Source organism: Vulpes lagopus, chromosome 9, assembly GCF_018345385.1.
Source record: "Vulpes lagopus strain Blue_001 chromosome 9, ASM1834538v1, whole genome shotgun sequence".
NCBI classification, from domain to species: Eukaryota; Metazoa; Chordata; class Mammalia; order Carnivora; family Canidae; genus Vulpes; species Vulpes lagopus.
Genome location: NC_054832.1, coordinates 32,215,312 through 32,242,508, shown reverse-complemented (window position 1 = coordinate 32,242,508; position 27,197 = coordinate 32,215,312). Strand labels below are relative to the sequence as shown.

At 34.8% G+C, this 27,197-nt stretch overlaps 1 protein-coding gene across 13 annotated transcripts in view; it reads left to right on the top strand.

The window, feature by feature from the left end:
• Positions 1–27,197, top strand: part of LOC121498500 (folate receptor alpha-like) — a 203,694-nt gene that overhangs the window by 39,301 nt on the left and 137,196 nt on the right. For 9 of the 13 annotated variants that reach the window (XR_005989819.1, XR_005989814.1, XR_005989811.1 and 6 more), the window contains one exon: positions 2,505–2,553. The exons of the other annotated variants lie outside the window; for them this stretch is intronic. The gene's annotated coding sequence lies outside the window, so the exon portion shown is untranslated. The remainder of the gene's footprint in view (positions 1–2,504; positions 2,554–27,197) is intronic. 13 annotated transcript variants of the gene reach the window in all.

Here is a 27,197-nt window from a genome sequence, read left to right as displayed (position 1 = left end):
TAGAAAAATTTATAGCATTATTTTTTTATATTAAAAAGGAAGAAAGGACACCCTGGGTGGCTCAGCGGTTTAGCAGCCGCCTTCAGCCCAGGGCGTGATCCTGGAGACCGGGATCAACCTGGGATCAAGTCTCACGTTGGGTTCTCTACATGGAGCCTGCTTCTCCCTCTGCCTGTGTCTCTGCCTCTCTCTCTCTCTCTCTCTCTCTCTGTCTGTCTCTCATGAATAAATAAATAAAATCTTAAAAAAAAAAGAAGAAGAAAGATCTCAAGTCAATGAGAGACACAGAGACATAGGTAGAAGGAGAAGTAGGAACCTCACAGGGAGTCTGATGTGAGACTTGATTCCAGGACCCTGGGATCACACCCTGAGCTGAAGGCAGACTCTCAACTTGTGAGCCACCCAGGCGTCTTGATCCTAAAAGTTCTAAAACAAATCTACTAGAATTAATAAATGAGTTCAGCAGTTTCAAGCTATAAGGTTAATATAAAAACATCAATTGTGTATCTCTAAATTAGCAATGAATAATTAGAAACACCGAGATCAAATTAACAAAATATGTACAAGACCTGTACACTGAAAACTACAAACCACTGCTGAAAAAAATTAAAATGGACATATGAATGAGGAGATACATCTCTGTTTATGGTTCAAATCTATAGATGTCAATCTTCCCCAGGTTGATCAACAGGTATAATATAATCATATTCAAAATCCTAATAGTTTTTTTGCTTTAGAAATTGAAAAACTGATTTTAAACTTTTTATGGAAATGCAAAGTACCTGGAATAGGCAAAACAAATTTGAAAATATGAACCAAGATGGATTCACAGGACATGATTTCAAAACTTAGTGTGAAACTACAGCGTCACAGAAGCAACAGATAAATGGAACAGAATAGTTACTCTAAAAAAAAAGACCAACAAATATATGGTTAATTTATCTTTGACAAAGCTGCCTAGGTATTTCAATGGGGAAAGGATCATCTTTTCAACACATTATGCTGGAGCAATAGAATATTTGCATGCTAAACTCTTATCTCACACTATACACAAAAATTAACTCAGAATGAATCACAAACCTAAATGTAACATATAAAATTATGAAATTTCTAGATGAAAACAGGGAGAAAAAAAACCTTTGTGACTTGAGTTAGGCAAACATTTCTTACACCGAACTAAGCACAAACCAAAAAAGGAAGAAAAATGGTTAATTAAATTTTAAAATTAAATCTTTTGTCCTTCAAAAAATAAGGTTAGGAAAATAAAAAGATAAATCATAGAAGAAACCTTTCAAAACTTATAATTGATAAAGGGCTCATAAACAATATATTAAGACTCTTTCAACTTAAACCAATAAAAAATGGAAAAAAGATTTGAAACCAAGACATTAATATAGAAGATGTATAAATGTCAAATACACTCATGAAAAGATGCTTGACATCACTATTCATTAAGGAAATGCATATTAGAACTATGAGGTGACACCTCTATAGAGCTTCTTAGATTGCTGAAACTAAAAAAACAAAAACAAGAAAACAAAACATTACTAAATGTTGTCAAGGATATGGAGCATCTGAAAGAGCAAAATGTTATAGCCATTATAGGAAATAGTTTGGCAGTCTGTTATTAAATTAAAGATACAAATTTCACATAGTCCACAATTCTGCTCTTATTATTTACTTAAGAGAAATGAAAACATATCTTCACACAATGATTTACAATAAAATATAGAAGATTTATCAGAGTAGTCCCAAATTGGAAACAATCCAAATGTCCACTAACAAGGAATAAATAAACTGTGGTATATACAGATAGTGAACAGTAATAAAAAGGAACTAACTACTAAAAAATTCAACAACATGAATAAATCCCCAAAGCATTGCTAAATGAAGGAATCCAAGTACAAAATACTTTATCCATAAGATTCTATTTATGTGAAATTATAGGAAAAGCAAAATTATAATGACAGAATGTGGATCAGAGGTTGCCAGAGTAAGGGATAGGATGAAGTGATTGATTTCAAAAGGCCACAAGGGGGGATGCCTGGGTGGCTCAGCGGTTTGGTGCCTGCCTTCAGCCCAGGGTGTGATCCTGGAGTCCAGGGATCAAGTCCCACATCAGGCCTCCTGCACAGAGCCAGCTTCTCCATCTGCCTGTGTCTCTCATGAATAAATAAACAGAATCTTTAAAAAAAAACAAAACAAAAACAAAAGGCCACAAGGGAACAGTTTGTGTTGACAGCCTATATTGTGACTGGTCATAGTGACAAAACTGTGTATGTTTGTCAAGCCTCATTAAATTATACACTTAAAATTGGCAAATTTTATTTTATGTATGTAAACCATCTCAATATAGATCCAAATTTATACCTTTTAATTTATATATTTTGTTTTCTGGCCTCATTGACTAGCATTTCTATAATTACAGTAGGCAACAGTGGTAATAGAATGATTTTAGGCCTTTTTCTAATTTCATGGCTGGTATATCTGTTTTTCACTATTAGGTATGATGATGGACTGTCGTTTTGGAATAAAGCATCCTTACCATGTTTAGTAAGTATGTTATATTCCTATTTTGCTTAGAGTTTTTGCTATGGAACATCTGCTGGCATCTATCTATATGATCATATGGATTTTTAAATTTGTTTTTGGATAGTTTGAATTCTATTAAAAGAAATTCTAATATTGAATCATGTATGCATTAGTAGTCTAAAATATGCTTGTTTTTTACCTATTAAATGTGGGTGTTTTGCCTCTATTTCAAAAGAGATTAATTCCTTATTTTCTTTTTTGCTCTATCTTTATTAAATTCTGTTTGGGGTTAGAGTTAGTTTATAAAATGAATTGGAAAGTTTTCCTTATTATCATATGCTTTGAAACATTTAATAAGGTTGCATAAATTCCTTGGGTATTTTAATATAGCAGTCTTTTGAAACTACGTGGGTCATGTACCTTTTGTGGGTACTTCCTCAGTTCTCCCAGGATTATTGAGTTAGTTTTGTTAATTTCTATTTCCTTAAGAAATTATTAGGAATGCTTTTTTAACCAAAATCTTCTGCTTTCGAAAAATAGTTAAATAGATTTAGACTTGTTATTCTGTTATGATTTTAAATTGCTCTGCATGGTTTGTTCTATTGTTTGTGTTTTCTCTTTTATATTACATTAAGCTTACCAGAGTGCTTTTTTTTTCTTTTTCCAAAGAAGTAGCTACTAGATTTTTTTGCCATTTTCTGTAATTTCTTATGTTTTAGTTTATTTTGTTGCTCTTTTTCTTTTTTCTGGTTTTTAATTCTTAAGCTCATTCGTATTCATTGTTTTTAATTTTATAATACATTTACAAATTATGACTAAAAAAGGATTTTTATATGTTTTAATACATAATACATAATGCTTTTCTTACAAAAGATTAGTGTGTAATTATTGTTTTGATATCCTCAACAACTGTGCTTTAGGCAGTGGGGAGCTAACAGGTTTTGAGCTTGGAAGTGGTATGATCAGATCTATAAAATAAATACTTGACAGCACTGTGGAGAATGGATTCCAATAAAAGTGACACTTAGGATGAGGTTTGAGAGGCTGTTCCAAGAGTTTACACGAGAGATGACTGTGAGGCGAGCGAAAGTCACACTGCAGACAGCTGACGAGTTACAGGAAGGGATGAGGAAGCCGTGAGTGGTCGCAAACTTAACCAGACAGGCGGGGTCCACCACGTCACGGGTATAAGATTGGATAAAACAATAATCGGGCAAACAAGAGCTGAGCGGAGGCTGCGAAAGAGACGGAGAAATGGGGCCTTGAAAACTTCCTGGAGCTGAGGCCCCCGCACAACCACAGTGACTATTTATCAGACACACCCCGGAGAATTCGGACGTGGCCCCGAGGTGGTTTCGCCAGGGCGCCAGCCCAGCAAAGGCGGCGATTCTAGATTGCGGTCACCCCCCACCCCTCCCATCCCTAGTTTTGCTTTCCGTAGTTTTCAGTTGCTGAGGTCATCACGCAGTCCCGACGCAGGTGATCTTCTGACGTGAGGTCAGAGGTCAGCTGGAGCCAACGGTGCGTTGGCACGCGCGCGCGCTTACTCACCTCACCCAGGCGTTTTATTACCTCACAAGGTCCCAAGAAGTAAGGTGAGTACGTACAATAAGCTATTTTGAGAGAAGAGGGACCACTTCCAAGTGACTTTTCCCCCAGTATATCGTTATAATTGTTCTGTTTCATTATTAGTTATCAATCCTTTACTTAATCCATAAATTAAACTTTGTCATAGGTATGTACGTGTAAGAAAAAGCATAGGACGTATAGGGCTCCGTTCTGTCTGTGCTTTCGGGCATCTACCGGGGGTCTTGAACCCCCCGTCAATGAGTGGGGACTACTGTGCAGTTAAAGGAGGGAGGCTCTATGGGGAAGGAATGAAGTTGCATTGAGGTAGAATTGCCCCATGAATGATTGACGCGGGCACGTTTGTATTGGTTGAGGAAAAAGTCAGTGATGGGGGAAGTTCTGTTTGGAATCCAGTTATGACATGATGCCTTAAATCCCCGAGCTCCTGGTCTGTCATCTAAAGGCAAATCTCTTTTTCATCCGGATTTTTTTGTATTCTCAATTATAATATACACCACATTTTCTACATTAAGTCATTGTTCCACCATAGCTGGCCTTCAGGTCTCAAAAATACTACAGAAAAACTTGTGGTGCTGTAAATTCTGTGACTTGAAATGGACGCATCTCAAAGATTCACTACACATATTGGTCTAAATATTTATTTTATAAATACTCATTTCTAATATTTACCCCTGAGCATGTTCTAGAAAACATGTGTTGCTTCCTTGTATAAACAAAATATTGCTTTCTCTTCTTTGGCTCATACTTGACCAATGTATTAATTTCTCTACCATTTTACATTTTCTTCAATAGTAGCGACCTACTTAAAATACTTAACTCCTAAAAAAAATACACATCTGTAATGAAAAAGTTAAGCAAAACCAGGACACATAAGATTGTATGAGTCCTCCCAGCTCTGCCCTGCCCAGCATCACCCAGCTCAGTCCACACAGGCACACTGCTAACATCTTGCTGTATAGCCTTCTAATGCATTTTCAGTGCATACGCAAACCTAAATAAATTGTTCTTTCCAAACTTGTATTGTGATATACATACAAGCTCATAACTTCCTTTTTTAAAATTTAGCAGTACATCTTGGATTTTATATTTCAGTGTTTATAAGATCTTCCTTTTCCTATATATTTTCTATAATTTTTCATTATATGGACACATTGTAATTTTTAATGGGACATTTATGGGGTTTGTTGTTGTTGTTTTGTTGTTATAAAAAACTTTCATTCCTCTGAGAGTTTTGCAAAAATTCCTTTAGGATGTAATCCCATAGTGAAAATGGTGGATCAAAGGATAGGCACAATTCACATTTCAAAAGACATTGTCAAAAGTTTATATCAATTAATTCTCTAGCAACAGTTTAGTAGGATACTGGTTTTCAGATTAATTCTAGTTTTATCAACATTTTTCAATGTTTAACCTACGTATTTTGAATCAGAGACCTCTATGAAGAAATAGCGTCAGAAAGACAAAGTCTTGCGTGGTATTCTCTCAATCAATAATGTTGTTAATGCTTTAACTTTTTCAGCAAGATTTCATGTATATATTACACCACTAAATCTTCAAAAGAATTTTTTTTTTCTTCAAAAGAATTTTTAAAAATACATTTAAAAATTTTTTTCTTGTAGATGAGAAGGTTTAGGCATGAGAAGATAAATTACTTGTTCAGAATTGTACAGATGCTAAGTGGTTCAGTTGGAAATCAAACACTTGAGGTCATACTGTGGTTTGATAAAAATTAATATGTAGGTTCAGCTACATTATCTTCTGATAATATTTTGACGTAAACTTTTTTAACTCAACATTATCCTACATTGTACTACCTTAAAATCAGCATATTTTATTTTATTGAACATTCTTATGTACTTAAACATTATTTTATCCTTTCTTTGAAAAGTTTTAATAACAAAATGTAATATTAAATTTGTAATATTTTTTAAAAATAACTGTCAGAATATAAATATCTGCTTTTTGTGATGAAAGCTAATTAATAAATAAGATATGAAATACTAATATTTTCTCTGCAAAGAGGCTACTGGCATCAGTATTAAGAAGGTTTTGGGTTCAGAAAAATATATTAGAAATCTATCTGTGCTACTTTCTCTCTAGATGATTTTAGGAAACTAACCTCTCCAAGCCTCATTTTATGCATCTCTGTAATAGACATATGAATGTACTTACCTTATACTGCTATTAGGAAGACTAAAGAAGCTCTCCTCCGTGAAGTGATTAGTAAAATATCTGACACATAGATGGCACTCAATCATACTGCTACCATTATTCTATAATTATTATTGTTCAGTCTTCTAAGACTATAGGTAATTTTTCAGAAATAAATATATTTCATAAAATTACATATTCCCATAAATATTGACCATCTTTCCTGTGTTACAGAAATCACTATATATCCATTAAGTCATTTTTTTCATTCATTTCAAACATGTAATTTCTGTTATAATCATATCATAGTAAAGCTGAAAGAGACCTCAGAGATCATATAGTTATACAGATAAAAACAAATTTAAGACCAGATCTGTTAAAATAATTTTCAAAGTCACAGATTCTTGGTGCCAAAATAAGAATTTGATTCCCTTTCTCTCTTCTTTCTCCTTAGAATTCATTAATTTACTTTAAAAGTTAATGTGCATATTTGAAATATTCTCCAGTAATTTTAAAAATTGTAAGCCAAATATTGAAGAATTCCTTTGTTATCACTGGTGATTGCTTACATCTCTCTCCTCACTTTATTGAAATGAATCCCCGCCAGTTCAGAAATGTGTGAACTTTCCTCTTTGTTATGAATGTTCAAGTATATTTAAGAAAAAATGACCAGACTGCAATTTTGGTAATTGTGCCGACTTCTTTAGTAAGGCAAAATTTAATCAATTTTGCATTTGTCATCTATCTTGTCAGTGTGATATTAGAGACACCTAAAAAGTTTATTCAGTAACTAGTTCTAATTAAAAACATCTCCATGCCTGCATTTAAAGTGTGTTGAAATTCTTTAATTGACTAAAACTATCGAATTATCATAATAGGAACTCAAGAACTTAGACCATAAAGTAGAGAAATGAATTGTTTATAGAGGTAAGTAAAATTGGATAGTTGTTTTACCTTCATAGTTTAAAGCATTGGTTCTCTGCCAGTATACCATCAACTCTAAAATCAAGTCACACACAGAAAACAGCAATCCTTTATTTGTATGGTGGCTGCCTTAGAAATTAACTGGTTTCTGACATTAATTCACCAGAGAAAATTTTAAGCTCAAGCTGGTCAGACAGCTTCCCATGGGCAAATAGGAAAAAGATAATATAAAGCTTTTATTTTCAAGTTGGTTGTTTGTAACTGGGTTCCTTTTCCTTAGAAGTAATGAATGTGATTTTTCTCTGAAAACTTCAGGAGAAAGCCTAGTACTCCATAGGTACCTCTATTTCCTCGTACTAATGTTTCTTTTGAGAGACAGTGATCCTATGGAAAATACATTTACTTTTGAGGAGCTGCATCCTTTAAAAAGGATAAAATTGTTGAACTCAGAATTTCTGATGTTTACTTGCTTGTTTTGGCCATCTATTCATCTGCTCTTGGCAAGTTGAGTCCATCAGTAGCTAAGATATTGCCTCTTGAATTTAAATAATTAGGCATTTGGCCTAGTATCTTTTAATTTTTAAGAATGGAATTCAAAGGATTATATTTCTGAGTTTATTATCACTCTAAATTTTTTCTTATAGGTAAAAAATCATGATTATTACCTGCATCTTTTACTCAGGAATAAAGTGGATTATAATGGAGGCAACGGAGGACATATAATATAAAAATTATTTCTTAAATATTTGTGTTAGAGGTAAAAGAGAATAAAGACTTAGGGAGAGAGGGGAATGGAAGAATTGTTATAAATTTCATTCTTTCACACCATAGTGTAACTGTGTTGGGACCTTCCTGAGACTAAACCTTGGAGGTGAAATAGACACATGAAGTTACTGGATGAAGTTTAGAGAGGAAAAGTTACACACCCTGGAGAGTAGTGGTGGCTGCAGCCACTGACTCACTTACCTCTGTATATGTCAGATAGCAGCTCCTGCCAATACCCTCCTTTCTGCTACTGCTACTGCCCCCTGCCATTATTCCGGTCTCTTTTTTACCCCTATGGCTGGACTCAAATGAGATAGGAACATGTGGGGAGAAAGAACTTTCCTTGTTGATGTAAGTTAAGTTGACATAGAAAAAGCCTCTTAAAAGATGCTTCTGAAATATGATGGATATAAATGCTTGATTTATTCTATCATGCCTTTCCATTGAATAGTCACGAAAAATAAGGTGCAAAGTTTTATGAACAATGGAAAATACGAATAATGATTAATGATTTGTTGGACCTGGGAAGAAAATCTGCTTTACCAAAGAGCCCAGCAAGTAGGCAGATAGTAAGAGTACCATATACCCCTTCCCTCTACTACCTTTCTACACAAAATGCAGATTCATGAAGTTTTGACAGGAGGAAAAGGAGCATGGTCCTTCTCTTAGAGGGTTTTGTAAGCAGAGAAGGGCCATTTCAGATCCTTATCTTCTCCCCTATCTCACCCCTTACCCCCAAATAAATAAAATTTATTTTTACCTCATCCATTCACCAAGACACAAGAGGGCGTCTTGGCTGGGAACAGAAACAAAGACTCAATTTCGTATTTCTGAGATTAGCATTGAAGAGCTAGGCAGGAATAAGAAAAAGACTACAGGGCCTATGCAATTTTTGTGCTTTGTGGATTGTAATTTTTCATTCACCTTTCTAGCAAGAGAAAAAAGACTAGTAGATAATCTTATCCAGGATTAAATTCTGCTGTTCTTCATAAAAGCTGGGCAGCGGTGCCAAGAATTTTTTCCTCAAAACTGAATATCCCCTAAGTATAATAAGGTATAACTAATACTTGGTTCTAGGTTAAGATCTAAGAAGGATTGTAATGTCTGTCAGGGAGTGTACAAAGGCAAGTAATATTGGTACTACTGGCTAGACCACATGTTTTCAATAATGAGTGACAAGTATGAAAAGTAGCCTATAAATATATTTTGAAACTCATAATTATTCATAGCACTCTAGGTGCAGAGGAAAAATAATTTGAGAAAATAATTTTCCTCAGGACTGTGAAGAAAAATTCAGAAATCATCTGTTTAGGATCATTGCTAAATTTACAATTGCAGCATTTATGGAACAATATGTAACAATGATACAGTAGAGAAGACAGAAAGAACTGGTTTAGAGGAAGTAAAAAGGTAACGAGAGTGTTTATGAATTAAGTAAAGTCTTCAAGGAAGTTATGCAGTAGCATTACTAAATGCATCTATAATACAATAGGAAATATGTAAAGATAAAAACGAGGGGAGACAATATGTTGCCATATACAGAACAAATTAAATTCACATACACATATAATAATATGTTTATATATCTATCGTTCAACATATGCATATTTACACATATTTACTTATATTGATAAAATTTGTACATACTCAAACAGAAAAGAAAGCTGAAGGTAGTAGAATCAGACTTTGATGTAATAAACATAATGTCTTTTTAAACTTAATTTATTTAAATATACAAATAAGCAACAGGTCATAATTGTGCATGATTTGTCAATCATCACAAAATGAAAAAGCCTACTTAACCACTACCCACGTTAAGAAATTTGAAAAATTGCCAGCATTCTGAAGCTCCCTTGAGACGTTATTATGCTCTAGTCCTTCCTTCCTGTCCAAAGATATCTGTTCTTCTGACTGATGGAATAATTTTGCCTGTTCTTGAACTTTATGTAAAGGTAATCATATGGTATATATTCCTTTGCTTTTAGTTCCTTTTGCTCAACATAATGTTTGTGAGATTCATCTATTTGTTGTGTGTAGCTTTAATTCATTTATTATCATTTCTGTAGAGTATTTCATTGTATGAATATATCACAAAATAATTATCCATTCTTCTGTTTATGGACATTTGGTCTTTTGCCAGTTTTTGGCTATTGCAGATAATGCCCTGGATATTCTCATAAGTGTCTTTTTGATGCATCTGCAGACATTCTTGCGTTAGAGTGAAATTATTAGGTGTGTGATACACTATGTTTGTAGAAAATACCAAAGCTTTCTAGAGCAATTGTATCAATTTACACAGTCATCACCAAGGTATCAGTTTCCGTCGTTCCTTAATCTTACCGATTTAGTATTTTCAATTTTTAAAATTTTATCCCTTCTAGGGGCACCTGGGTGGCTCAGTCAGTTGAACATCCAACTCTTTTCTTTAAGATTTCTTTCTTTTTCTTTTTTTCTTTTTTTTTTTTTTGAGAGAAAAAGAAAAGAGCATACAGAGGGAGAGGGAGAAGCAAACTCCCCGCTGAACAGGGAGCCTGATGTGGGGCTCCATCCCAAAACCCCAGGATCATGACCTGACCAGAAGGCAGATGCTTAACTGGCTGAGTCACGAGGCATCCTAAGCATCCAACTCTCAATCTCAGCTCAGGTCTTGATCTCAAAGTCATGAGTTTAAGCCCCACATTGGGCTCCATGCTGGGCAGTTTCGCCATTCTGTTATGCTGTACAGTGGTATCCGCTTCAGCTTGAAATTGCACTTACATGATATCTAGTGAGGTGGAGCGTCTTTAAATACATTTCTTGGTTCTCTGCCCACTGTCTTTTATGAAATTTCTGTTTAAATCTCTTGCCTAGGGATCCCTGGGTGGCTCAGAGGTTTAGCACTTGCTTTGGCCAGGGGCATGATCCTGGAGTCCCGGGATCGAGTCCCGCATCCGGCTCCCTGCATGGAGCCTGCTTCTCCCTCTGCCTGTGTCTCTGCCTCTCTCTCTCTGTGTCTCTCATGAATAAATAAATAAAATCTCTTGCCAATTTTTTTCTTGAGTTTTTCTTATTTGCAGGAATCCTTTATACAGTCTGCATATTATCCCTTTGTTATATATATATTGCAAAAATCTCTGTCCTGATGTAGTCAAATTGTTAATATTTCTCTTTATATTTAATGTTTATATGGTGTCCTGTATAGAACACCTTTCTTTTTCATTTCTCTTGCATTATATTGTAAACTTTGTTTAGAAGATCTTCCATTTAGATCTTCTAAAATTGAATTTTGTATATAACAGGAGTAGAAGTCAAGTTTAATTCTTTTTTGCAAAAAAAAAAAAAAAAAAAATCTTAAAAAAAAAAGAAAGAAAGGGCAGCCCTGGTGGTGCAGCGGTTTAGCGCCGCCTGCAGCCTGGGGTGTGATCCTGGAGATCTGGGATGGAGTCCAACGTCGGGTTCCCTGCATGGAGCCTGCTTTCCCTCTGCCTGTGTCTCTGCCTCTCTTTCTCTGTGTCTCAATTAAAAAAAAAAAAAAAAAAAAAAAAAAAAAAAAAAAGCTTAATTCTTTTTTGCTCATAGGTATCTAACTTACCTAGACCATCTATAAAGAGACCCTTTTCCCAACTGATCTTTAGTCTACTTTTAATAATAAGTCAAATGTCCACATATATTAAGGGGTCTGCTGCCAAACAGAAAAGACTCTATTCTTTTTTGCAAGTTTAAGTGTCTATTCTTAGCCAATACTATATGATTTTAAATACTTGCTTTATGAAGTCTTGATATCTAGTTGAGTAAGTCTTTCCACATTACTTTCTTCAAAACTGTCTTGGTTAAACTTGGACTTCTGCATTTCAATATCAACTTTAGAAAAAGCTTGTCAATTTCTACCAAATATCTGGTGTGATTTTGATTGTCATAGATCATAGATTCACTTATGGAATAATTGGTGACTTTACAATAGTGAATATTAATAATGTTTTATATTCCTGGGAGTTCCTATTATTTGATGATTCTTCTTCTCCCCAACTCCAGTCCAGGAAGGAGCAAGATATTTCATGCTCATTATTTCAGATAATTAATGCCAAAACAGAACATAAATCAAAGTTGTCAATTTTTGGTTTTTGTACTCATGGCAGAGTTAACCAAGGATCTCCAAGTCCTTTGTTGTAAGCCAGAAAGAGTGTGCATATTAAGAAACCCTAAAATTACAGAATGTCCAGCTGAGAAAGAGGGGCTTGAAATAGAATCATAGTTCAGATATAGAAAAATAAGAAAAATTACATGAATTTTAAGTATTTTAGCAATTAAAATTTTTTTAACTAAAATTTATTTTGGGGCCTGATACTTATACATAATTATGCCAGATATGCTTGGCTAAGGAGAGAAATGTCTTTTTCTTCAAAGGGACTGTAATATATAGTAAACATGTCAACTTGTCCCAAATTAATTTATTAATTTAGAAAAATCAGATTTTTCTCTGCCCCATAACTTAAGGCAAAATATATTCAAATACTGTACAGAATTAATATAAAAGATAAGAGTATAAAATTGTTGGAAAATGTGGGCCATATTTATTTGATTTTGAGATAGGTGAATAAAGATTTTCAAAGGAAATAGGAAAAGATTAATGGGTAGTCATTTGACTTTCTTTTTTTTTAATTTTTTATTTATTAATGATAGTCACACAGAGAGAGAGAGGGAGAGAGAGAGAGGCAGAGACATAGGCAGAGGGAGAAGCAGGCTCCATGCACCGGGAGCCCGACATGGGATTCGATCCCGGGTCTCCAGGATCGCGCCCTGGGCCAAAGGCAGCCGCTAAACTGCTGCGCCACCCAGGGATCCCGTCATTTGACTTTCTAAGAAATCTAAAACTTCTTGATACAAAAGTAAAATCTATATATAAAAAATATCACTGATATAAAAAATCTGCAATATAGAAAACTAAAAGTCAACCAAAAGTCAACACCTGAAAATAAATATTTATAACGTGTGTCTAATAATAAAATGAAAAAACTTTCATTTTAATAAAAATGTAAATTTAGAGTTGTACTCTTTTCAATACTAAATTGAAAAGGGCAAGCAATGGATTATTACCAAATATTGAGTAAGGTGCTGAAAACCTGCAATCTCATTTACTACTGATGGTAGATAATAAAAATGTTTCTGATAATCATTTTGGAAATAGGTATCAAATTCTTTTAAAATATTTGTTTCATTGACTTACTAAATATTGAGTAATATAGTCTAAGGAAATGGAAATACGCATTAAGATGGTAGCTATATGGCAATAAAAACGTATTAGTCACCTAAATACCCAACAATAGGGCATTAATTAAATATTTTGTAGTGTATGGTAATAGATTCTATGCTGTCATGTAAAAAAATTACATTTTATGTTTTAGTAATCTGGAAAATGCTTATAATGCATGTAGATGATTAAAAGGAATATATTGTTATTAATATATGAAAGAGCATAAAGTCTTAATTTGTAAAATTATGTTCATAGAAGCTCTTTACCTGACCTCTACTATACAGGAGCATCTGGCATTTCTTCCTCCTTTTGTAAAAAATCTTTCCTGATCTCAATACTTATATAGAGAGCTGCCCCCTCCCTAGAATGCCAACACTTTTGTTTTACCTATTGACTTATGTATGTAAACAGAGATAGTTTTTTCGTTTATTAATATAATTTTACTTGGTATTATACTTAAAAAGTCTAATTATGGATAAAATGTCTAATAAACTATGCTGAAAAAGAATAATGATTTATATAAACTGCAGAGAATTCTTTGGGAAAATTCAATAAATTTGGTCACTCAAATAAATAAGAGAACTTGCTTATTAAATTATGAGTGGACTAGAAATCTGTGAAACACTGGGGAAAGGATTAAAATGTAAACTTCTGTACTAATATTTTTTATATATCTTTATATTATTGTTCCTATTTCAGGAAAACTAATGTAGAATAATTTGCAGTTCACTAGGAATATGATTTTTGTTATAAAAATGATATGGTGCTCCCATCAAAAGAGCTGTAGTCAGAAAAAAATTTGGTACTATATCAGAGGAAGAAATGATTGTATATTAATTAATTAGTGAAGAAATGATTGTATATTAATTAAGTTAAACATAGATTGTAGGTGTATAATTTTTAAGGATTCTTAACCTTAAAAAACCTTATCTGATTAACCAAAGACTGGTGGCTGTCAGGTAGGAGGGCTTCTACTGCATATGTTTGTATAGAAAAAATATGAAGAGTCTTAACACCAGAATGTTTTAGTGGTTGTCTCTTGGTAGTCATCATGTGTTTTTTCAAGCATTTATTTTCCAGTTTCTCTGTAGTGACTATGAATTACTTTGATCACAATTTAAAGTTATTTGAAACAGAAAGAACCCCCAAGCCTGTCCTCCCCAAAGGTATTGGGATTTTTGCCCAAATATGGGGTCATTGGTCTTATTGCCCAACTGTGGGGTGAGCTTGAGGTTCTTGATTACACAGCTTTGGCCCTCATTGGAATTTGTGAAGGCTGAATGGAGCTGATACAAGGCATCTGGTCTGTGTTCTGACGGACACAGCTAGGGATGGGACAATCTGTCCTAAGTTTTTTCAAGTCAAGCAACTACCCAAAACTCATGATATAAAGAAGCATACACTACAGCAGGCAAATGTACTTAGTTCCCAATCCACATTCAGAACCAGGCTGTGAATGATAATCCTTGTAAAGGACGAACACCTTGCATGGTTGGTTGGTGTCTAGACCCTGCCCCAGCACTCCAGGTACACTTGTTGGTAGCTTATTACAAGCAGGTCATGCACTAACTTGATCAAATATTGTGTGTCTGTCACTCAGCCCATGACCACCAATCCTTTGTTTGGCACATACTAATTCAGTAAAGAGTATGTTTTTCTTTAGAAGATTGTGAGAGGGGCACATGTGAAAATAAATTTGGTTTAGATGATAAACTTTATGACAGTAGGTGCTAGGTCTTTTCTGTATAACTTTGGGGCTAAACGTGGCTTGAACCATGTTGGAACAAAATCCTAGTTAACATGCTACTGAAGTGTCTTCCATTTTGCATGAGTGCTTTGTGTCCATGTTACAACATTAAGTGATGACATATTCTTTTGAATTATATTTATATTCCCAAACCCAATTCCCCAATTTGCTTTTCTTTTCTAATGTCTTCCCCACCCCTTGAAGTCCATGGTAATAAAAAATACTTATTCCTTGAGAAGATATTGAGCTTTTGCTTAGGGTCATACATAAAGGAATTTGATTTAAATAATCACAGGAGTTAAACTGCATCTGTCAGGGAGATCTACATTTTTGGCAGTTATAGGCTGCCTTTATTCAGTTTAATGATGAAGATTTGACTTTGTTGGATTTTTTCTTCTTAGTAAAATGAATGGTGCATCTTTCTTTAATTGTGATCCTCATCAACCATTTGGCCCAGTAATGGTATGCAAATTAAACTCTTTAAAAATTAATGCTAACATTTATTAAATAATGCATCATACAAAAAGTTAATTTGAAATTCCAAGTTGGGCTCCCTGTCTGCTCATAAGAAAGTATTTTTTGTGCCATCTTCATAAAACATCTTTATAGTCTTTCTAAATACCTTGATTATTTTTCCAGTATTTTGCAAAATTATCACTATGGAGACTGTGCATGAAAACAGACTCTGTGCTTTTCAGTTTGATTTGTATAAACTCTTGGATTTTGAATTCATGTCACTGCTCTGATTTTCTAAACTTAAAAGTGCTTACAAATGTTTCTTTACCAAAATTTAACAGCTAACTAAGGGCTATAAATACTTAAATTATACAAGCTTGCATTCACTTCTGAGTCTTAAATCAGAATGTATATCACATGCTAGTGTGGCAGTTGTAAACCTTCAGTAACATCTCCAACCAGACAGCAATGATAACTGGTGTTCAGTGTTGTACATTAATGATTTTATAAATTTGATTTGGGAATTTTAAATTAGATGGTGAGCATGATCAGCATAATCTAAGAAGATGCGCTTTCTTAGAGCTGAGATACAGCTTCGTGTGGTCTTTAAGAACAAGAGTGCTGGAGCATGATTACTTGAGTGCATGTCAACCCTACCAAGTCCTGACTTTGTGGCCTCAGACAAAGTGTTTAACTTCCTGGTCTCAAGTATCCTCAGCTGTGAAAATGACAACAGTGGTAGTACTTTTCTCGTAGGATTGTAATGAAATTTAAAAGAAATAATAAATATAAAGTACTCACCCATAGAAAGCACACAGTAACCATTAATGTCTTATTATCTGGAACAATTTCCTCTCACTGAGAAAAGTTGAACTGTACTGTATAAGTGAATCTTCAAAGATTTGACAATAATTTAGGTTTGACTTGCTAACATAAGAGCAAGAGTTAAGTATCTCTTCGCTTTGCATTGTCTATAGAAATGGAATTTGTGGGATCCCTGAGTGGCTCAGCTGTTTGGCGCCTGCCTTTGGCCCAGGGTGTGATCCTGGAGTCCCTGGATCAAGTCCTGTGTCAGGCTCCCGGAATAGAGCCTGCTTCTCCCTCTGCCTGTGTCTCTGCCTCTCTCTCTCTCTCTGTGTCTATCATAAAATAAATAAATAAATCTTTAAAAAAATGGAATTTGGAAAAGAATGTAAAACTCTTCATTACAGCTGTTTCTTCTATTCAATGTGAATTACCAAAATAGAGAGCTTTCCCATGCATATGTTTATTTCAATAAACTTCCATTTAACTCTCATGAATAAGTAAATATCTTTAAAAAATAAAAAAATAAAAAATAAAAAAATAAACTTCCATTTAACATCTACTATATGCAAGGCTTTGAGATGATATTAGGCAAGTAAACATAGAGGAGATCTGGTTCTTATCCTCAAAGAGTTATCTGTATAGTTAGCAAGACTCCAATAATCAAGTCAAACATAAATTTTAAAAAACAGTATTTCAAGAATTTAAATAATGAAATAATTCAAAAGAGAGCCTATAATTAAACATATGGAAGGGTGATATAAACAACAAATGCATTTGCTTATTTTATATTTATTTATTTATAACCTTCTTGTTTCATAAAATATGAGAAGCACCCATACTAAGCATTGAAAGAGTAACATCTTTTTTTTTAAAGATTAATTAATTAATTAATTAATTTATAGTAACATCTTTAAAGGTGGGCTAGGGATCCCTGGGTGGCGCAGCGGTTTGGCGCCTGCCTTTGGCCCAGGGCGCGATCCTGGAGACCCGGGATCGAATCCCACATCGGGCTCCCGGTGCATGGGGCCTGCTTCTTCCTCCATCTGTGTCTCTGCCTCTCTCTCTCTCTCTGTGACTATCATAAATAAATAAAAATTTAAAAAAAAAAATAAAATAAAGGTGGGCTAGTCTATAAGGGCTTCGTGAAGGAAGTGGACCTCATGATGACTAAAGATTGAATCCCAGACAGGTTTCATCTTTTAGATTGTCCTGTGTTAATAGGCTCTATATATATAGTTAAATCGGAGGGAGGTATAACTTAAGGGCTCAACAGTTAACATCCTGCCTAATTACTATTCAGATCCACCCTGCAGTAAACTTACTGAACTTTCATCAAGGAAAGACTATCATAGATCACAAGCCTGATCATTTCACTAGTTTTGTGTTTATTGAGGACCTAGTTAATATCTCCACGTCTCGCCCCCCCAAAAATAAAAAAAATAAATAAAAAATTCAAAAAATTTTGAATATGTCCTAGGTACTGGGAAGAAAGAAATGAGTTTATTGTTGGTTCCTGGCCTTCAGTTGCTCACAGAACTTGTAACAAATATTTGTTATTTTATGATACATGCTGTGATAAGAGTAAGCCAGAGGTGTGATGAATGGGGGGGGGACAGAGTGGATGGGGGTGTCTGTTTCAGGGAATGCTTCAGAGAGGAGCCAGAGTTTCTCATTCTTTGCATTCCTGAATAGAAGCCAAATAAAAGTTTTAATTTTGGATCAGTTCAGAGTGCTTCACAACTTTTTCCTTTCCACAGAGTCTAAAGCTATGATCACTGAGTAAAAAATTGCTAAGATAAGTATCAATCAGCCGGGAGTCTGTGGGATAATCACATTTTTTTTTTTTGACAGACATTTTGGTATCCTTAGAGTTTGTTTCAAAAATGGATTTTGAGTTTAGATAGCTGAGTGAGTTAAAAAACACTAAATTGCAAATAAGAGTGTTCCCAATTAATAACGGATCTAAGCAAATTCTGTTTTCCACTATACTTAAGGGAAGTTTTTTAAAAAAATGTTCATTTATTCCTTTATTTGTTCAATCATTAATGCATTTGTCAGGCTCTGAATAGAATTTTTGGCTTACTTGGGAATGAACAGGCACAATGTATTTCTTCATGGATTCTTACAGTCTAATGTTTTATATGTAGTTGTCTTACAGAATTGCCAAAGTCCATTAATTGGTAAGAATAATCATCTCATAGGCAGGAATGTATTCCACTGTAGTATGGTCTTAGATGTAGACAACCAAAAATAAGGGAAACTTTCAAGTTCTAACTAATTCGTTAAGTATGATATCAACTCAATTGAAAACTCTGAAAATAAATAAGATATGAATTGTTAAACTTAAGGACAGCACAGTCTAAATTCAAATGATGAATAGGACATTTATTAGAATGTTGCATTAATATCAAGTCACTATAATTTTAAGTGATGGTTAAGAAATTGGGAGATTTCTGAGAATGCTACTACTACCACTAATAATGACTGTCAAATGCTTTATAATTTAAGATGAAGTTCTTGCTCACAACAGGTGCGTAAATATGTACAGTCACCTCTATTTGCAAAGAAGGAAACTGAGACGGAGCAATGTTGAGTGATTTGCCTTCTGCCAGGAAGGAGTAGATAAGTAGTAGAGCCTATACTGTATTTAATCTCTACTCTGTCAGGAGTCTGTCTAATAGAAAAGAGATACTTCCAAATGGTCAACAATGAAGGAATTAAGATTGCTTAGCTTTTATGCACTGAATTTTAATCACAGAATCTGAAGAATTTTTCAGGAGACTGCTTTTTCTCTATTTTATCATGGTCTGGGTGGATCAGGTACTGATGATCAGGGAGGGAAGTATCTCAGTATACATGACTCTTACAGAAACTACAAAAAGATTTCACATTTTACTAGAATCAAAATGTACAATACTAGAGCAGGGAAATATGCAATTTGTATTCACATACAAATTTTAGGGTGGGATAGCTAATTATTATCAATCTTTATATTAGGCAGAGGAGTCCTTCTGGAATAGGTCCTATCTCAGAGCCTGATTGAATGATGGGAGATAGATAGTTGGCAGAGATAGGAGGAGTGTCCTTTCTGGCAGAGGCTGGGTCTTAAAGATGGGACTTAGTAAAAGGCTTTGAAAAACATATTTTTAAAAAATAGAGGGATTAGTAGGGGTGGTTGAATATAAAAAAACAGAATTTTTTGTCTCTTTAATGAAATATTTTAAGGCAGAAGAAAGTTTTTGGTTTGTTCTTGATTTTAATATATGGTTGGGATTCTGCTATACTGGCCCATTAGACTCAACCATGTCAGGTATTTTATAGGGCTTTAACTGGTTTAAGTATAGTTACAAATAAAGATGGCCTGACCAATTGTTGAGGACTGGGCAGGGGAGTGTAAATTAGTAGGACTATTATAATAGTAAAGGTAGTAAAAAATAGTACTTGGAAAACAGAGCCTGAATTAAAGAAGGTGATGCTTTATTTAGGGCTATAATTCCAAGGTAGTAAAGGTGAGAAAATGGAAACTGAAGTTATTTAGAATGGGAAGCAATGTAAGGTGACATGTTACCTTGCTAGCCACTGTTTTATCATAAACCTGAGACAAAGATGCCTAGAGAGGTGCACTGACTTCATGGTGAAACTGCCTCAGAATAGGAAGTGGGAAGAAAGAAGGACTTTATTTGTCTAGATGTCTGTAGTTCTTATCTCTTCTTTTTTATCTGTCAAATTTCATCCCCTGGAACACCCCACTCCCAAACAACACACACACTCCTTAGCTGCTCAGAAACCAGATCCTATACTTTAAAATGTGGTGTTACATTCAAGTCTATAAGTGGGGAGAGAAACCAGGGATTTGGGGTTTGTGTCTGGTTGAACTAGTTGGCTATAGACAGTGTGTAAGCAGCGTTGAATGGTTATGACTATGTCAGAGCAAATGGCTGAGGGTCGGAAGAATCTGAGGAGGTGCAAAGAGTTAACATAATTATTTCTTATTTATTATATGTTGAGCACTACACTAGCATTTCATATGCCTTGTTTCTTTTGATCTGCTAGTATTCTCATTATACAGTGAGGTATTCCAACCTTAGAGAAGTAAAGTTACTTATCCTTAGATTTGAAACCAAGCAGTTATTATTAGACTACTGGAGGGCAATTTTCCCCCTTTCCCTGCATTATCTTCTTCCATCTCTGCCCTCCCTTCCCCTTCTGTGCTGTACCGTTGTCCCTTCTTTCCCTTCCCTCTCTCACCATTCTCTCTCTTCTTTTCCTTCATTCCCCCTCTCTTCATGTTCCCTTTCTCTCTCTGTTTCCTTTCCTTCTCTCTCTGTCTTCCTTCTTTTCTCCCTCCCTTATTTCACTCCTTCCCGCTTTTAAATTATAAAAATTTACTTCTCTCTCTGTCTTCCTTCTTTTCTCCCTCCCTTATTTCACTCCTTCCCGCTTTTAAATTATAAAAATTTTAAATATCTACTATATCCTAGGAACTGGTCTATCTGAAGAGAATACACAAACATGGTCTTTGCTCTCTTCTTAAAATCAAATTGGGGAATGGGAAGTAGAAGCACACAATAAAAAAGTAAACAAATAGTCAAATATTTTCATATGGTGATTTGTGTTATAAATACAATGAAACAGGATATGAGAGGGCATTTGTATGAGCATAAAAGGGGTACGGTGAGGGAAGATACTTCTTTAAATAGTGTGTTCAATAAAATCCTTTCCAATGGGAGATGACATTTGACCTGATATTTGACTGATGGTAAGTAACCAGGAGACAGGTCTATCAGGCTACTAAGTGGGGTGTGGATCTAGAAGAAGCAATTTAGAAGGCGACAGGAGTGGTCTAGGCCAGTTGTGATGACTTAGACTGGGATGGTAGGATAGAGATGAGAGGGGAGGTAATTGCAGTATGGAGTTAAGAAAGGACCAGAGCAACCCCGGTGGCTCAGCAGTTTAGCACCGCCCTCAGCCTGGGGCATGATCCTGGAGACCCTGGATGGAGTCCCAAGCACAGTGTTTATCCCTCTGCCTGTGCTTGTGTCTCTTTCTCTCTCTCTCTCTCTCTCTCACGATTAAATAAAATCTTAAAAAAAAAAAAAAAAGAAATAGGACCAAATAGAGGTCTCAGTGATGGCACTTAGGCTTTGATATAAGCAATAGGACAAATGGTGCTTTCACTTATTGAGATGAAGATGAAGGGAGGAGTGGGTTTAGTGTAGGGGATAAAAAGTTCTAAGGATGATGATGTGTTAAGTCTGAGATGTCTATTAGCCATATAAATAGAGGCACAAAGAAATTGTTGAATATATATACCTGTAAAGGTAAGAGACGTGGACTAAAAAAAAACTTTGGGATTGTAGAAATGAAACTAAAAGCCATATTTTATTTAAACATGATGATTTTAAAAAAATAAATAAATAAACATGATGATTTTTAAAAAGAACTGATAGAACAAATGCCTGTCTCTAGGATTTTTCTTTTTTCTCTTCTATTTATCCTGACTATATTTTACTCTTAAGTATAACAAAAATACTTGGACATCCTAGCAGAGTTAAGACAGTTGTACAACACTTTGTTATGAGTTATAGCCCTCAAATATGAGAGATCTTCCTTTTGGTTTTAATATTCAGTTTAAAAACTGATATAATATTCTTTAAATTTGTAAACAAGAGCTTTTTTTTTTTTTTAAAAGTGATTATCTCTAGTGGATTAGAGAAGGCAAGCACCAATGGGAGCTAATAACATATCCACATGTAGTCTCACAGAAAGTTTTTTTTTTTTTTACCTATGAAATGTACAAATATACTTGCCAAGCAATAGAATACAAATAAAAGCACTTAAAAATGTTTGTATTTTAAGTCATAGAAGGTGAAGATAATACAGAAGAATGACCTAACTTAGTATATTCCTGGAATGATTTTGCTCAGTGAAAGCAACTGTCATTGTGGAGTACTTTTGGAAGGAATGTGAGATGCCACAGTGCATCATGGAATCCACCATTGGGTGCCTGGTTTACAACAAGGCCAAAGAAATTTTGCAGAAAACAATATTGCCTTTATACTACTAAATATTTCCCCATTCTCAAAGCTAAGAAAAGAGCAGATTTTCAATAAATATTCACAGAAGCATGACTGCATAGTTTCCCAAAGGCTCATGTGGATTTGAAAGCACTTACCATTTCAGAAAGCATTGGCTCTGCTGTGTATCTTCTGCATGGCACTGGACTCCACATGAACAGAACACCTTGGCTTGTAAAACACATTCAAAGCAGTGAGTTTAATATCCAAATATTAAGTTCTACTTTATATCTGGCTATATAACATGAGTAGTATATAGCAGATCTAGTAAAGAGCGGGATATAAACTACATTTAGACTAGGAATCAATTTAGAAGGAAGATTATCTCTCTCTGGTATTTGAGATGAGTTTGGGATTCCTGATATAGAAATTTTCAACATTTTCAAAAAAAAGAAGAAGAGAGTCAATCAGTTGTGAGCTGGCACTTATTCCTAGTATTCAATTAGTCATTAGCGGAAGTGGGTGTGAACCCACATATCATACCTATATTACCTCAAGCCTTGACTCTGTTCTTTTATACTGTAAGTAGCTAAGTATTTTGACCATTACTGTGGAAAATTGGAGAGATGGTGCTCCAAAAACTCTGGAGAAAATCTGGGAGATGGTAGGGGTAGACTGTTAAAAAGCTTTAAAAAAAAGTTTTTACTGTTTAGGGACTGACCAGAAAAAAAGCACAATTGAATAAAATATGATTACCTGATGACATGGACAAATAATCACACTGATAACTTTCCAAATTTTAATTTGTTAGAAATACCAAAGATGGTATTATCCTTATCTATTATGATGGAAACTATGAGCTTAGGGTCAAAAGTAGGTCTAATTATGTCTGTATTTTTTAGTGTAGATTGAATTCATGTCAGCTAAACACCTCTTAACAAAATTCTTTCAAATTATAGGGATCAATATAGAATCTCTAACTGTCCCTATTCATGATTTTTTAAAAACAGTCTCGCACATTAGGTCTTAGTGTTTAATTTTTTTTTTTTCAGGAAGGACTAATCAAGATCTTTGAGTTCAAAGGAAATTAAAATATATATGATTCAAGTCAGCTTCTTTTGTTTCTTATGCTTCTTGAAATCTTAATTTTATTGCTCTTTATAACTTTTCTGAAGCATTTTACTTATCACTATGAGATTAATGTTTCTGAAAGTCTATATTAGCTTTTCCGCTTAAATATCAGTAATGTGGTGGTGTATACTATTCCCATGTATACTATTTCCAGATAATACAAACAAGGGAGCAATGTTCAAATGCTCTTGGAAATTGTTCCACACTGTCTTTCACTCTCAGGGATCCCCAGTATACATTAGCATATTAAAGGCCAAGAGAATTCCTAGAGCAAAAATAGCTATTTAACTTTGCTTAACCCAAACGGTTCCCAAATTATTTGAACTTGAACCCTTCTTCCTCCATAAGGACCACACTTTGAAAAATGCAAATCTAGAGGTATCTGATTATATAAAAAAAATCTTAAAAGATTTGTTAGAACTGTAAGGTAGATAAGAGATCAAATAGTTCAATCATTTTACTTTACAAATAGTATAACAGGACTAAGATAGGGCAAGAAGCTTATCAAAGTTCACACTAGCAAGAACTTTCTCAAGTTAGCAAAGAGACAGAATTTTAATCTCAATCTCAAAACCTGTAATCCTTTTCATCATGTTTTGCTCTCTTTCCAAGTGAGTTCTAGAAGCTAAGGATTCTGTTTTTTGACGTCTTATCTATTACTTATGGATTCTGATAATGGCATAGCATATGAGAGACCATGGTTTAGAATTATTTGTTCAGAATTCTGTGCTAACAGTGAGTGGAATGCTGGGTGGGCATTAGTGAGCACAGCAGCTGTAGTTCTTACTCAGATGGAGCCTGTTAGCTTGTAGGGGTGGTCAGACATGCAGTAGGCAAATTAATAAATGCGTAATTACAAATTTGAACAGATGATAGGAAAGCAGCATACTGGTATCTGTGATTGGGAATGAAGGTGGAAATCTACTTATACAAAGTTCATAGGAAAGTTCATCTCGTGAGGAAATATTTAAACCAAGAGAAAAGTCGGCTGTGCAAAGACTCAAGGACAGAACTTTCTAGACAGGATACACACACAGTATGAGGACTCTGCAGTAAGGAAATGATTTTTTAGGAGTAAACAATGACCCAGGTGGCTTGAGGGTGGTAAACTGAGAGAGCATGTTGGGATAAATTTGGATGGGCCAAGTAAGTATACGTGATTTAAGTCATTGTAAGGTAGAGTAAACTGTTGAATTTTAGAGGTTAGGAAGTATAGCCTCATGTAGTGGACTGGTGGTCATTTATTTCACAAGTGATGTAGTAGATTCCAGGAAATTGCTTCAGTAGGGTTCTGAGATGGCAGTTCCCATCAGCCTAGGATGTCACTAGCCTGTGGAAGAGTGTGGAAATATTTAAATACCTGTTGCTGGAGCATGTGTATAACTGATAATAGGGAACCTGATGGGTATGAGTGCCAGGTTGGGATGGTGCTGTCAACGTGGTGGCGAGAGGCCTGGCCAGTGATGGAGATGATATGGCAGAGAGATCTCCCTGTGGTTGTTGGTGATGACCTTAGAGATGGGCCTTTAGCCTTCTCTAAGAGATAAGAGTGGGCAGAGCAGCAGAGGTATAAGCTATAGGCCATACAATTGTTAGTGCAGAACTCAGAAGCTTCTGGCTCTCAAATTGGATTGCATATAAGTTGGTTCTGAAGTACACTTGATGAGAAGGGCCTTGATGGCTAGTAGTACAAGTAAATGTGATATGGCTATGGTTAGCATCACAGTGCAGGCTGAGCAGACCAGAACAAAAAGGCTCAGTGTGAAACTGACAATATTGGTATACACTTTCATCTTTCAAGTAAGGATTTCCCTGAGACATTATGGGTGTGCCCTTTTCCAGCACAAGAGTTGCATTTTCTTTTCATCACAGCAACTGAATAAACTTCCTCTGCAGTGTAAGCTCTGAGTCATTATTTCAAATTATTTTCCCCATATATATTTCCTTCTTTCCTTCCTTCCCTCTTTCAGTGTTTGCTGTTAACCCTTTGCACATATAAACCTAGACAATACAGACTCATAATGAACAAAGTAGAGAAGATTCCTGCCCCCATGGAGCTGACATTCTCTAGGCATGTCTTCTAATATTTTGAGTTAGAATTTTCCCTGCAGTAAAAGGATTACCAGAGGTTTGTTATGTTTGAAACCCAGAGTACAACCAGAATTTTATTATAAATTGCAAATGATTTCTGCTTACCAAAATATAATTTCTATTGCTAAAGGGGTTATTAGGAATAGCTAATCAATCTCAAAATATTTTGTGATAAAGCAAGGAAATATAGAATGATTTATTTTTAAATCATAGATTCAGGTGAAAATATATGTATAAAGATATTTATGTTAAAATTTTAGAGTAGGGACCCCTGGGTGGCGCAGCGGTTTGGCGCCTGCCTTTGGCCCAGGGCGTGATCCTGGAGACCCGGGATCGAGTCCCACGTCGGGCTCCCGGTGCATGGAGCCTGCTTCTCCCTCCGCCTGTGTCTCTGCCTCTCTCTCTCTCTCTCTGTGACTATCATAAATAAATAAAAATTAAAAAAAAAAAAAAGTTTTCTCACTAAAAAAAAAAAAAAAATTTTAGAGTAACTGGAAAAAATAGGGCAAAAGTTAAATAGTGATACAGTGACGTGATACAATATTATGTATACATTAAAACTCATGCTTTTAAAGAAGAAATATTATGTAGTGATAAAGACTATGGACACTAGAGGCAGATATTATTCAGAGGAAGTTACTTGTCATATCTTTTCACATAACAGGTTATGGTTTCTCTCCAGGCCTGAGCATGTTAATCATCTTCATTCTTTTTCATAACTGCATAGCATGAATTATGCTGATATACCATCATTTGTTTAACCATCCCTCTGTTAATGGATATATGACTTGTTTCCCAGAACTTGTTTACAAACAATGCTGATGTGGACATCATTGCACACATACTTTGATGTCCATGGCCTGGCATTTTTAATAGGATTGACTGCAAAAATTGGGATTGCTGACTGATGGTTCTTCACATTCATAATTTTGTGAGAGAGTATCAAACTGCAAGATGTTTGCTTTGCTTTTACTTCTCACAGCAACAGAGTTAATTTCCCCAAACTCTACAATTTAGTATTGTACTTCACAAATGCTCATGTCATAACATGGCCATTTTTATATGCATCAAACCTCTTTGAAACCCTGTCACTTTTAGCTCTGTAATCCTTGATGACTCTTCTTTGCTTCAGCCTTCTGATGCTCATAATGACAATATCAACAGAATATTTTTTATGCTTTGTATTAAATAATGCAGTGTAAAACGCTAGCATTGCATCTGGTATATTAAAAGACTCAGCAAATGCTGTTACAGTGCAGAGTGAAAAGTGCCAATTGTGGAACCAGACTACTCTGTTCATATTCCTGATCAGCAATTTACCAGCTGTCTTAACCTCTCTGTGTCTCGGTTTCCTCATTTGGAAAGTAGCGGTAATAGTTGTGCCCACGTCCAAGGGTTGTTGTGAGATTAAATCAGGATACATAGAGTTTCTGGCACTCAGTACACTTTTAAATGTTAGCGATCAATTGTATCATTGCTGTGAAGCATAATTATTTAACATTTTCTTATTTCTCAATTTTTCACTACTACAAAAAATGATGTAGAAACATTCTATGTAAGTCTTGCCAGATATTTCTAGTTATTACTAGTATAGAATCCTAGAAGTGGATTTCTGGATCAAGGAGTATGCAAGAACATTCACTGTTTTAGGCTCTTAATAGATTATATCCAAATTTCTTTCAGAAAATGTACTTATTGGTTAACTTTTACTAATTTATACTCCCATCAGCAATGAATAAGCCAGGACCTAGCTTAG